Source organism: Schistocerca nitens, chromosome 8, assembly GCF_023898315.1.
Source record: "Schistocerca nitens isolate TAMUIC-IGC-003100 chromosome 8, iqSchNite1.1, whole genome shotgun sequence".
In the NCBI taxonomy this organism is placed as follows: domain Eukaryota; kingdom Metazoa; phylum Arthropoda; class Insecta; order Orthoptera; family Acrididae; genus Schistocerca; species Schistocerca nitens.
In genome coordinates this window covers 75,393,011-75,407,994 of record NC_064621.1, presented here as the reverse complement: position 1 = coordinate 75,407,994, position 14,984 = coordinate 75,393,011, and positions in this window count along the sequence as shown.

Here is a 14,984-nt window from a genome sequence, read left to right as displayed (position 1 = left end):
GTTAGCTGGTAAAATAACGTCGAAAAAGCAGTTAAGTTTACCACTGGAAATTTTATTCTACTCACAAAACATCGTTTATAAATTGCACTATTGATAAAAGGAAATGTTTTAATACAGGATGATAAAAACCAACTGCGTTCAACAAAAATGTGAACGAATATTCCCTGAATGGGTTTCCAAGTTCTACAATGGATCGAAGGATGACCTATGCCATATCACATCTATAATCTAGGTTTAAATTAAGTTTCACAAAAGAGAAAACGATCAAAATGGTCTACAGTGACCCTCAATTATCTTTAATTACTTATCTAACTTGTAAATTACAGTGGCTGATGTGGCTTCTCAATAACTATATAACAGAAAAATCATCGAGTTTCAGATTTTTCCTTCAAGTGGCAAATGTGAACACCATGAGCTTTAATTGACGATCGACACTAGTATTACGTAAAGTGGATGTAACAGATTAGACTTCTGCAGTTCTGAGTGAAGCCTTATGCGCTGAAAAATGCGGCATCGCGTGCGTTCATTACCTTGTCGATGTTCGTCAGGGGGGCGTCCAGCTCGCCCTCTCGGAAGCAACTCCGTCCTAACTTCTCCTTACTACAATTTACCAAAGTTGGTTTAAAAAAAACTTATCTGGCTGTGTTTTCATCTGACCAATCAGGGTCTCAAAGTTAACCTTAAGCTCCGCCTACAAAAATTCTGTCTATACAATGAGAAACGTTATACTTTTCGTGGTGGGGCAGTGATTTTAAAGTTTGCAACGTAACAGAGACGCGAAAAAGTCTCACGCTAAAACTTGCGGGTGGTGTAGCCCTTTTTGTGCTATCGTAAGATCTATACTGTTCTTCTGGAGGGCTCTAGCTTTTAACATGGGCTAGGGGGTGGTCCTAACGTAACACAGACGCGAAAAAGTCTCACGCTAAAAACTTGCGGGTGGTGTCCTAGCGGTTAGCTGGCAACGTGGGTGTCCGTCCGTCCCTTATCGCAGGGCCTTCCAGCTTAACACGGTTCTCGTTTCTCCCCTCGGAACTGCGTTTGTCTCACGGTGGGAATGTATAAAATGCATTTAGGCATTCTTGTGTTAGTCTGTGGTATTCCATTTGCTCACTAGTTACTCGTATTACTTTGGTTAATTTAATGTCACGATTTATTCGGAGCTATGTGACATACTACTGGATTTGCTTATCATGTCAGGGTTTTCATGGAAGGTGTTGGATTTGCCTGACTCCTTACACTCATCATTTCTGAGAACGCAAGCTGTTACAGCGTGATTACCTGTAATTACCACATTAATGCAATAAATGCTTAAAGTGATGTCCGTCAACCCCAATGCATTTGGCAATACGTGTAATGACATTCCTCTCAACAGCGAGTAGTTCGCCTTCCGTAATGTTCGCACATGCATTGACAATGCGCTGACGCATGTTGTCAGGCATTGTCGATGGATCACGATAACAAATATCCTTCAACTTTCCCCACAGAAAGAAATCCGGGGACGTCAGATCCGGTGAACCTGCGCGCCATGGTATGGTGCTTCGACGACCAATCCATCTGTCATGAAATATGCTATTCAATACCGCTTCAACCGCACGCGAGTTATGTGCCGGACATCCATCATGTTGGAAGTACATCGCCACTCTGTCATGCAGTGAAACATCTTGTAGTAACATCGGTAGAACATTACCTAGGAAATCAGCATACGTTGCACCATTTAGATTGCCATCGATAAAATGGGGGCCAATTATGCTTCCTCCCATAAAGCTACACCATACATTAACCCGCCAAGGTCGCAGATGTTCCACTTGCCGGAGCCATCGTAGATTTTCCGTTGCCCAATAGTGCATATTATGCCGGTTTACGTTACCGCTGTTGGTGAATGACGCTTCGTCGGTAAATAGAACGTCTGCAAAAAATCTGTCATCGTCCCGTAATTTCTGTTGTGCCCAGTGGCAGAACTGTACATGACGTTCAAAGTCGTCGCCATGCAATTCCTGGTGCATAGAAATATGGTACGTGTGCAATCGATGCTGATGTAACATTCTTAACACCGACGTTTTTGAGATTCCCTATTCTCGCGCAATTTGTTTGCTACTGATGTGCGGATTAGCCACGACAGCAGCTAAAACACCTACTTGGGCATCATCATTTGTTGCAGGCCGTGGTTGACGTTTCACATGTGGCTGAACACTTCCTGTTTCCTTAAATAACGTAACTATCCGGCGAACGGTCCGGACACTTGGACGATGTCGTCCAGGATACCGAGCAGCTTGCATAGCACACGCCCATTGGGCATTTTGATCACAATAGCCGTACATCAACACGATATCGACCTTTTCTGCAATTGGTAAACGTTGCATTTTAACAGGGGTAATGTATCACGAAGCAAATACCGTCGGCACTGGCGGAATGTTACATGATACCACGTACTTATACGTTTGTGACTACTATAGCGCCATCTATCACAAAGCGAAAAAAGTGGTCCAACTAAAACATTCGTATTTCTGTACGTACTACACGAATATGTAAAAAAAATGGGGGTTTCCTATTTTAAAAAAGGCAGTTGATACACGTTTGACCTATGACAGCGCCATCTAGCGGGCCAACCATAGCGCCATGTGGTTTTCCTCTTCAAGCTAGACGAGTTTCGTTCTTTGTAGTTTTTTCGTTTGACGCTTATTTCGTGAGATATTTGGCCCGGTGACGATCAATGGACCACCGTATATATATATATATATATATATATATATATATATATATATATATATATATATATACTAGGGGTGCCCAGAAAGTAACGCACCGCATTATTTTTCTTCAACGATTCTTTATCGAAGATAATGAGAATTACGCACACTAAAGAATGGTGTTTTATCTACAGTCCCTATTTTCCCACGTAATCTTCAGCCCGTTCTATAGCCTTCCTACAGCGCGAAACAAGGGCGTGTATGCACTGTCGGTACCAATCCTTGTCCTGTTAGCGAAACCAGTGCTTCACTGTGTGAATCACCTCCTCATCGTGCTCAAAATATCTTCCACGAATCGCATCCTATAATGGCTAATGACAAGATCAGTTCGCTGCGACATGTCTGGTGTGACAGCAGTGGGTGGTCTCCCCGACCGCTGCACATCGTGGAGCTCCGCCGAACCGCCCTCTGATGACCTCACCCTCCGTGCCCAGCGACTAAGTGTACTTCTGTCGACAGCAGATGCTCCATAAAAGTTGCACAAGCGTTTCTGAATATTCCCCACAGTTTCTTTCTCTGCAGTGAGAAGTTCAATGACGGCACGTTGCTTGTAACGTACATCATCTGCAGACGCCAGTTTGAAACTGTCCTGCAGATACGCTATCTGTCGGAAGCGACAGAACTTGCCGCGCTCACTTAGGAGACGTCATATAATACATACATATCGTTTCGCAATAGTAGCATTGTTTTCGCCTGAGAAAAAGAAAGTGGTGCATTACTTGCTGTCCGCAGCTCGTGGTTGTGCGGTAGCGTTCTCGCTTCCCGCGCCCGGGTTCCCGGGTTCGATTCCCGGCGGGGTCAGGGATTTTCCCTGCCTCGTGATGACTGGGTGTTGTGTGCTGTCATTAGGTTAGTTAGGTTTAAGTAGTTCTAAGTTCTAGGGGACTGATGACCATAGATGTTAAGTCCCATAGTGCTCAGAGTCATTACTTGCTGCGCAATACATCTACATCTACATTTATTTCCGAAAGCCACCCAACGGTGTGTGGCGGAGGGTACTTTACGTGCCACTGTCATTACCTCCCTTTCCTGTTCCAGTCGCGTATGGTTCGCGGGAAGAACGACTGTCTGAAAGCCTCCGTGCGCGCTAGAATCTCTCTAATTTTACATTCGTGATCTCCTCGGGAGGTATAAGTAGGGGGAAGCAAATTATTCGATACCTCATCCAGAAACGCACCCTCTCGAAACCTGGCGAGCAAGCTACACCGCGATGCAGAGCGCCTCTCTTGCAGAGTCTGCCACTTGAGTTTATTAAACATCTCCGTAACGCTATCACGGTTACCAAATAACCCTGTGACGAAACGCGCCGCTCTTCTCTGGATCTACTCTACCTCCTCCGTCAACCCGATCTGGTACGGATCCCACACTGATGAGCAATACTCAAGTATAGTTCGAACTAGTGTTTTGTAAGCCACCTCCTTTGTTGATGGACTAGATTTTCTAAGCACTCTCCCAATGAATCTCAACCTGGTACCCGCCTTACCAACAATTAATTTTATATGATCATTCCACTTCAAATCGTTCCGCACGCATACTCCCAGATATTTTACAGAAGTAACTGCTACCAGTGTTTGTTCCGCTATCATATAATCATACAATAAAGGATGCTTCTTTCTATGTATTCGCAATACATTACATTTGTCTATGTTAAGGGACAGTTGCCACTCCCTGCACCAAGTGCCTATCCGCTGCAGATCTTCCTGCATTTCGCTACAATTTTCTAATGCTGCAACTTCTCTGTATACTACAACATCATCCGCGAAAAGCCGCATGGAACTTCCGACACTATCTACTAGGTCATTTATATATATTGTGAAAAGCAATTTCTAAGCACTCTCCCAATGAATCTCAACCTGGTACCCGCCTTACCAACAATTAAAGACACGTTATTGTACCAGAGTTTCAATATAGTCCTGTACATGGATGTATACATCAGATTTAGACATTGGTAATTGTAAAGATAGTTCGGTTAACCTTGTATATTTTTCAGTTAAGTAAAATGTGGTGTCAATGTTAGGCACCACGCTAGAGGTTGCGATAATCGATAGCGGTCCAGCACTTGCAACCTCTCTGGACTCGCTGGCGCTTGCAGCGCCGCCGTATGACACGATCAGAGACCGGCAGATCGCACCGGCCAAGTCAGCTACTGGTCGTGAGCGAAGTCAGATTCGAATAGCCTTCAGCACGCTAGGATCGGAGCCTCTAGTTCGCGCATGTATTACGCACGTAATACCAGAATTGTGTTATCTTGCTTGTTGTATAATCCCGTTAATGCCGGCCGAAGTGGCCGTGCGGTTAAAGGCGCTGCAGTCTGGAACCGCAAGACCGCTACGGTCGCAGGTTCGAATCCTGCCTCGGGCATGGATGTGTGTGATGTCCTTAGGTTAGTTAGGTTTAACTAGTTCTAAGTTCTAGGGGACTAATGACCTCAGAAGTTGAGTCCCATAGTGCTCAGAGCCATTTGAACCATTTTTTCCAGTTAATGTTTGTTAATGAGTAATTTGTATTCAAGAAAGATAGTTGTTATTAGTTATGTTCCTGGAATGCAGTAGCAGGACAAAGTTAAGTCTAAGTTATTTACTGAAGTATTCCATTACGAATTATTATAGAATGTCCCAGATTCCTATAACTACCCCACTCGTGCTAGCCTCTATCATCCCACTGCAAATACCAGGGGTACCGATCGAAAAGCATCCTGCATTTGTGTGAGGGCATGACATGCTGCCATCGACCTTCACATCACTACCCGACACAGTTGGGCTGCAACTATAAACAAAGTAACATAAGAAACTGAAAGGCGACGGGACGTCAGTGGCTCGAAATAATATTCCGAGGCTTTCACCTCCAGACGCCTTGTGGCGGAACAAATTTCTGTTCTATACACCATCCTACCTTCTTTTCTTCCCTCTTCTTAAAAACAGTTACTATAATTTGCTGTTTCCCGATCGACGTATGTTTTTTGTTAACCAGAATACAAATGCTGCATTAAAAGAAGAGAGAGAAGAGGAAAGGTCCTCCTGTCCTTGACCGGGGACGGGAGACGGTGTCGAGGGGTGGTGACGACTTCTCGGTTACCTCAGTCCTCAGTGCCAAGCACAGCGGTTAGCAGACCTAAACGGCCGGAAGAAAGAAATTGGGCAGTCGGCCATGAAAATAAATCAGCAATTGAAGAAAAAGTCTCCAACCAATGGTGCGGAATAAAACAGGAAGTTGCAGGGGGTGCGGACAGCCCGTGCAGATGTAAACGGGTTTGGTGCACTCCTTTTGGTGGTCAGACGCGGTCGACGTGAACCTGCCCCCACGTTCCCATGTAGCGCAGTATCGTGCCACTCTCACATCAGAATGCCTCCCAAATCTGGTTTCTGCACGATTCGACCATCCTGTCAAATGGGGGCTCCCAGTGAGGTCCCTTCCACAGTCTGTCTGGTGCTGTTAACAGTGTACCACACGAGTACGCGGCATCCCAGTGTCCTTCACGGTGAGCACTCAACATCCGACGCTCTTCATGCCCCTTATATACCTTACTAGGGTCAGCAACAACACTGAATACGAACAAAAGTAATGCATCCTGGTGGCCATTCCACTTGTCACGGAGAATCGCAACGCTAATCATCTACGTACCCGCTGATGGGGTGTATGTGCACACTGTCATCTGATAATCTTTTCGGTGAGCTTCGCGTCTTTTGACAGGCTGTCTATTATAAAATTTCGAAGAGAATAATAAAAAGCGACGTACTGCAACAATACATTAGTATACATAAATATTTTAATATGCCACCACAAGTGTCTGTAAGATTCAGCTAGCAGTGTACTGACATCTCAGAAATAAAGTTGGCACTGTTAGTAAACAGAAATGTTGCCGAAGTTTAGAAGATACAGCAGGAAACCGAGGTGAGATGATTTTCCTCAATATTGTAATTCAGCAGTATTATTTCCCCTATTTATGCCTAGTAAGAGATTGAAGCTGTTCGAATGTACTACTACAGAAGAATGCTGAGGATTGGATACGTTCGTCCGTTAAGATTGAATGTGTTCATCGGTTAACTAATGAAGAGTTACTGAATCTAACTGATGTGAATAGAAATTTATGTCACAACTTGACTAAAAAAAGGAACAGATTAATAAGTAGTATCCTGACGCATCAAGGTATAGTTAACTTTGCAATGGAGAGTAGGAACGGAGAGTAAAATCTGTAGGGGAAGACAAAAGCTTGAGTACGGTGGGCAGGTAGCATTGGGTGTCGGCTGCAAGTGGTCGCGTACAGATGAAGAAGCTCGCACGGGATGGACTGCCAGAGAGTGGCAAGAGAGCAACTTTTTAGCGGAAAGTGTTAATAAGAGACCTCCCAATAAACATATAAAATGGATGTCAGTCCCAAAGTTCCTGAATACTAAACACTAGTAATCTTCCGCTACCACGCCCCCTGCCACCGATTTTTTAAAGAATCGAATTCCTATGCATCATAGCCATTTACTCGCTGTCGAGTATAAAAGGTGTTTTGCTAGCGTTGTGTGTGGATTTCTTGGTGGCTAAATGATCCTATTCTGGAGCCACAGATTCTCCCGCAGTAATGGCGTACCCAGTTGGAGGGGATGCCTCCCATGTATAAAACAGCTTCAAACGCCTGATTACTTTACAAATGAGCGAATGTGTTAAATATTGGTCGTTAAGCGTGTGAAACCTTTGTGAATAAAGACAATAAACCCTAATTATGTTGGTTTCATTAGTTTCAAGTTATTCTCCCATAGGCCAGTGAAAAAGTAAAAAGCAAACATATGTAGTTTAGTAGCAGATTCACTATTAACCAATATACACTCCTGGAAATGGAAAAAAGAACACATTGACACCGGTGCGTCAGACCCACCATACTTGCTCCGGACACTGCGAGAGGGCTGTACAAGCAATGATCACACGCACGGCACAGCGGACACACCAGGAACCGCGGTGTTGGCCGTCGAATGGCGCTAGCTGCGCAGCATTTGTGCACCGCCGCCGTCAGTGTCAGCCAGTTTGCCGTGGCATACGGAGCTCCATCGCAGTCTTTAACACTGGTAGCATGCCGCGACAGCATGGACGTGAACCGTATGTGCAGTTGACGGACTTTGAGCGAGGGCGTATAGTGGGCATGCGGGAGGCCGGGTGGACGTACCGCCGAATTGCTCAACACGTGGGGCGTGAGGTCTCCACAGTACATCGATGTTGTCGCCAGTGGTCGGCGGAAGGTGCACGTGCCCGTCGACCTGGGACCGGACCGCAGCGACGCACGGATGCACGCCAAGACCGTAGGATCCTACGCAGTGCCGTAGGGGACCGCACCGCCACTTCCCAGCAAATTAGGGACACTGTTGCTCCTGGGGTATCGGCGAGGACCATTCGCAACCGTCTCCATGAAGCTGGGCTACGGTCCCGCACACCGTTAGGCCGTCTTCCGCTCACGCCCCAACATCGTGCAGCCCGCCTCCAGTGGTGTCGCGACAGGCGTGAATGGAGGGACGAATGGAGACGTGTCGTCTTCAGCGATGAGAGTCGCTTCTGCCTTGGTGCCAATGATGGTCGTATGCATGTTTGGCGCCGTGCAGGTGAGCGCCACAATCAGGACTGCATACGACCGAGGCACACAGGGCCAACACCCGGCATCATGGTGTGGGGAGCGATCTCCTACACTGGCCGTACACCACTGGTGATCGTCGAGGGGACACTGAATAGTGCACGGTACATCCACACCGTCATCGAACCCATCGTTCTACCATTCCTAGACCGGCAAGGGAACTTGCTGTTCCAACAGGACAATGCACTTCCGCATGTATCCCGTGCCACCCAACGTGCTCTAGAAGGTGTAAGTCAACTACCCTGGCCAGCAAGATCTCCGGATCTGTCCCCCATTGAGCATGTTTGGGACTGGATGAAGCGTCGTCTCACGCGGTCTGCACGTCCAGCACGAACGCTGGTCCAACTGAGGCGCCAGGTGGAAATGGCATGGCAAGCCGTTCCACAGGACTACATCCAGCATCTCTACGATCGTCTCCATGGGAGAATAGCAGCCTGCATTGCTGCGAAAGGTGGATATACACTGTACTAGTGCCGACATTGTGCATGCTCTGTTGCCTGTGTGTATGTGCCTGTGGTTCTGTCAGTGTGATCACGTGATGTATCTGACCCCAGGAATGTGTCAATAAAGTTTCCCCTTCCTGGGACAATGAATTCACGGTGTTCTTATTTCAATTTCCAGGAGTGTATATCAGTAAACGATACGAAAGCAAAAATAGTGAAACGATTTTGATGTCTAGGAGAAATTATAATATACAATTTGGACGAGAAATCTGCATGGTAAGAAAGAGGCAATGAAATGACAAAATCTCAGAAATTGACATGGTCTACATACGATAAAAATGTTTATCAGTCAAAACTAAATTAAAACATTACAAGGCAGTGGTTCAACCAGAGGTGACATACGGGAGTGAATATCTTTTCACAGTCACTCAGAAAAATAGACTCGATAAAATCCAACAAAGTAGAGAGACGAATAGCTAGGACATGAGTACATGAGAAGTATCAGGAAGATGGACAATGGCGAATGGTACCAAATGAAGTAGTGTAGAGCGAACTGGACACTATATGGAAGAAAAGGATCTCTATTTTGTCACATTATGTGCACACCGGAAACCAGATTACCAAGAAAAACGTTATAGAAGAGCTTCGGAACATGAAGAAACAAGTAGGATGGATAAAGGAAACCAGGAAGGATATAAAACAGCTAGAATTAATCCTGGACGATTCGAGAAACAAAACAGAAAATTTAAAGATACCGAAGAACTTAAGAAAACAAGATTTAAACCAAAAACAGACAAACGACGTACTATGTATAGCGTATTAGCAAATAAGGAACGACAAAAAAAATTGGAACGAGTGAAAAGTTGCAAGACAATTCAGAAAGAAAAGTTACTGAACGAGATAACTAGAAAGTGACTGACAGAATTGGTCCAATAAGGATGAAAAACCAGAAGAAGATGAAGAAGAAGAAGAAGAGGTTTAGGAAATGTTTGAAATTGTGTTTAAAGTTTGTTGTAGATCGCTAAATGTTCTCATTCTCTAACAGTGTATAAATATATTCTGGGTAAGAAACTTCCTGGCAGGTTCAAACTGTGTGCCGGATCGAGACTCGAACTCGGTACTGGCAGAAGTAAAGCTGTGAGGACGGGGCATGAGTCGTGCTTGGGTAGCTCAGATGGTAGAGAACTTGCCCGCGAATGGCAAAGGTCCTAAGTTCGAGTCTCGGTCCGGTACACGGTTTTAATCTGCCAGGAAGTTTCATATCAGTGCACACTCCGCCGCAGAGTGAAAATCTCATATTCTGGGTAATTTGCGCGAAATGAAATATATTGCCTCAAGACACACACAGTTTCTAACGTTACGACTTGACTTACGGGGATAAACCTTTAATGTAGAATTGTACCTGTGAATGAGTAGATTATGACAGCATTTTAAATTGTTGCAATAACTGTGTGAAACATTGTACATCAAATTTTTGTTGCTCTTGGAACCTACAACTGGGTGTGTGTATGACTGAGTGACCATTTTTATTTGTGTATTAATATAGATAATTTGCCATTTTTAGAACCTATCTGTTTGATTTCACTAGTATGACAAGTTTTTTTTATTAATGTTTCTATTTTCAAAATACGCATTTCCCTTATTTCTTGTAATCGTTGATTACGTAAGTAACTTAAAATCAAAGTGAATTGGTTATATAAATGAATAAACGAAGTATTTTTGTCATTCAGAAATATTAGTTATGAAACTGCCATCTCAGCCTCCGACTCCAAAATAATAATTCACTACTGGCCATTAAAATTGCTACACCAAGAAGAAATGCAGATGATAATCAGGTATTCATTGGACAAATATATTATACTAGAACTGACATATGATTACATTTTAACGCAATTTGGGTCCATAGATTCTGAGTAATCAGTACCCTGAACAACCACCTCTGGCCGTAATAACGGCCTTGATACGCCTGGCCATTGAGTCAAACAGAACTTGGATGGCGTGTACAGGTACAGCCCATGCAGCTTCAACACGATACCACAGTTCATCAAGAGTGGTGACTGGCGTATTGTGACGAGCCAGTTGCTCGGCCACCATTGACCAGACGTTTTCAGTTGGTGAGAGATCTGGAGAATGTGCTGGCAAGGGCAGCAGTCGAACATTTTCTGTATCCAGAAAGGCCCGTACAGGACCTGCAACATGCGGTCGTGCATTATCCTGCTGAAATGTAGGGTTTCGCAGGAATCGAATGAAGGGTAGAGCCACGGGTCGTAACACATCTGAAATGTAACGTCCACTGTTCAAAGTGCCGTCACAGCGAACAAGAGGTGACCGAGACGTGTAACCAATAGCACCCCATACCATCAAGCCGGGTGATACGCCTGTATAGCGGTGACGAATACACGCTTCCAATGTGCGTTCACCGCGATGTCGCCAAACACGGATGCGACCATCATGATGCTGTAAACAGAACCTGGATTCATCCGAAAAAAATGACGTTTTGCCATTCGTGCACCCAGGTTCGTCGTTGAGTACACCATCGCAGGCGCTCCTGTCTCTGATGCAGCGTCAAGGGTAACCGCAGCCATGGTCTCCGAGCTAATAGTCAATGCTGATGCAAACGTCGTCGGACTGTTCCTGCAGATGGTTGTTGTCTTGCAAAAGTCCCCATCTGTTGACTCAGGGATCGAGACGAGGCTGCACGATCCGTTACAGCCATGAGGATAAGATGTCTGTCATCTCGACTGCTAGTGATACGAGGCCGTTGGGATCCAGCACGGCGTTCGGTATTACCCTCCTGAACCCACCGACTCCATATTCTGCTAACAGTCATTGGATCTCGACCAACGCGAGCAGCAATGTCGCGATACGATAAACCGCAATCGCGGTAGGCTACAATCGGAAACGTGATGGTGCGCATTTCTCTTCCTTACACGAGGCAACACAACAACGTTTCACCAGGCAACGTCGGTCAACTGCTGTTTGTGTATGAGAAATCGGTTGGAAACTTTCCTTATGTCTGCATAATGTAGGTGTCGCCACCGGCGCCAACCTTGTGTGAATGCTCTGAAAAGCTAATCATTTGCATATCACAGCATCTTCTTCCTGTTGGTTAAATTTTGCGTCTGTAGCACGTCATCTTCGTGGTGTAGCAATTTTAATGGCCAGTAGTGTAATTGCCCAACCTCCGATTCAAAGGCAACTGCGCAGTGCCCGACGGATCCAGTAGAATCACCCCCGTGACGTCCCTATTGTCAAGTAACCTCAGCCCTGCTGACAGCTTATTGTCAACGATGTCGTACGTCGTCTTTTTTTTTCCTTTATTGTATTTCAATTCCCCATCGGGGCGGGCTGGCAGCAGCATAGGCGCTGCTCTTCAGCCGAAAGACATAGAACAAAACAATAGAAGACATTTAAAAACAGCAAAGGAGAGAATAAGGTGAACATAGATATAAAAAAGGGGGAACATCATGGAAGGCAATAGACAAAAAACGGGCTGACTGTAAAATGGAGATAAAAAAACTGTTTAAAAGTAGCACACACAAAAAGCCACACACTGCGACGGTTAAAAGAACACAAGGCACAGTATGACTGGAGCATAAAGGTAGCGTCGGATGGCATAGCACATAACGTAATACTGACGGCGAACCTCAAGGCAGGACACAATTAAAATCACACCTCTTGACTCACAGGAGAAACGGCACTTAACACAACACTGATGTGGCACACTGATGATGATCAAAACAGAGGATCTGCCAGGCGCTAGGAGATGAGGGAGACCTGAAGAAGGGAGGGAGGGGAAGAGATGGGGGAGGTGAGCGGGGGGCGCGCGGAAGAGGGCCAGGTAGGGAGGGATGTGGGAAGGAGAGAGGCAAGTATGGGGTGCAGGGTCTCAGGGAAGGGGGGGATGGAGGAAAATCCGCTCTGGGAGAAGGAGGAAAGAGGAAAAGTGGGCCCTGGGGAGGGGGGGGGGAACAAGGCCAGGTTATAGTTGGAAGGAAGGGTAGATGTCATGGCGAAGTTCGTCATCCGGGAGGGGGAGGCGTCGGAAATTGCCCTGATGAAGGAGATGGAGAGTGTGGAGGTGGAGAGAGGGAGGGATACAGCGATAGAGGCGCGGCAACGGGCGGGGGGTGGAGAGGAAGGAGGAAACCAGAGGGTGGGGGGGATCAAGCCTGCGAACAATGTAAAGGATGCAGAGATGTTGGAGGAACAGGAGGAGGTGGGGGAAGGGGATCAGTTCATACAGGAGCCGTGTGGGGGAAGGAAGGCGGATACAGAAGGCAAGGCGGAACGAATGGCGTTCAAGGATTCGGAGGGCTTTGTAAAAGCGGGTGGGGGCGGAGATCCAGGCAATGTTGGCATAACAGAGGATAGGACGGATGAGGGATTTGTAGGTGTGGAGGATGGTAGAAGGATGCAATCCCCATGTCCGGCCAGACAGGAGTTTCAGAAGGCGGAGGCGGGAATGGGCTTTCTGCTGGATGGTCAGGAGATGAGGGGTCCAGGTGAGGTTTCGGTCAAGGGTGAGGCCAAGGTATTTCAGGGTGGGGGTGAGTTGGATAGGACGACCATAAAGGGTGAGGTAGAAATCATGGAGGCGAAAGGAGCGAGTTGTGCGGCCTATGATGATTGCCTGGGTTTTGGAGGGGTTGAGACGGAGGAACCACTGGTTACACCAAGCGGTGACCTGGTTAAGGTGGGTTTGGAGGGTACGTTGAGACCGTTGAAGGGTAGGATAGAGAGCCAGGAAGGTGGTGTCATCAGCATACTGGAGAAGGTGGACTGGTGGGGGTGGCTTGGGCATATCAGCTGTATACAAGAGATAAAGGAGAGGGGAGAGGACAGAACCCTGGGGGACGCCAGCCGTGGGATAAAAGATATGGGAGTTGGTGTTGTGGAGGGTGACATAGGAAGGACAGTGCGAGAGGAAGGAAGCGACCAGACGGACAAAATTGATAGGCAGGGCGTAGGTTTGGAGTTTAAAGAGGAGACCGGGATGCCATACACAGTCATAGGCATTTTGGAGGTCAAGGGAAACAAAAATGGCGGAGCGACGGGAGTTGAGCTGGAGGGACAGGAGGTGAACAAGGTTGAGGAGTTGGTCGTCAGCAGAGAAGGAGGGTCGGAAGCCACACTGGGTAATGGGGAGGAGGTGGTGTTGAGCAAGGTGCTGATGGATACGGAGGGAGAGGATGGATTCAAAGACCTTACTGAAGACGGAGGTGAGGCAGATGGGACGATAGGAAGAGGCGGCAGAAGGGGGTTTGTTGGGTTTGAGGAACAAGAGGACGCGGGAGGTCTTCCACAGGTCAGGGTAGAAGCCAGTAGAGAGGACGACATTATAGAGATGGGCGAGGACAGTCAGGAAGGAATAGGGGCTTTCTCGAAGGTGACGGTAGGTGACACAGTCATGACCAGGGGCCGTGTTGCGTTTAGACCGGAGGATAAGCTTAATGTCTTGTGCTGTGATGGGAGTGTTTACGACGGAGGGGGCCAACTGCCCCAAGTACTGGAGACTAGGAGCAAGTGGAGCGACCGAGGTATCGGCATGTTCCATGACCGTGGGGAAAAGAGAATAATCAAAGTGGGGATCATCGGGGATGGAGAAGACCTCGGAAAGGTGGGAAGCAAAGTGGTTGGCCTTACTGAGATTGTCAGGAAGGGGGCGATCGTTATGGAGAAGGGGGTAGTGGGGAGCAGAAAGGGAACCAGTAAGACGATGGAAGGCGGACCAGTACTTGGAGGAGTTGATAGGGAGGGTGGCGTTGAGTTGTGTGCTGGTCTGGCGCCAGTCTCGGCGTTTCGTTGCTGTAATAAGGTTCCGTACATGTCGCTGTATTTGCCGGTGGCGTTGGAGTGCATCACTGTCACGAGTGCGCAGGAAGAAGCGATAGAGGCGGCGGGATTCACGGAGGAGGAGGACAGCCCGCGGAGGGAGAGTGGGACGGTGCGGTTGGATGGTTTTAGTAGGAACATGGGCCTCCACGGCGTCAGTAAGTACCTGCTGAAGGAAGGACGAGGCGTGGATGCTGTCGGCATGATGGCGATAGGTAAGAGGGTGGCGTTCGACCTGGGTGGAGATGGAATCCCGGTAGGCATCCCAGTTGGCACGGCGATAGTCATGGACGACCTTGGGAGGGGGTGCAGGGTGCGGAGCCGGAGGGGGGCGGTGAGCAGACGTGATGG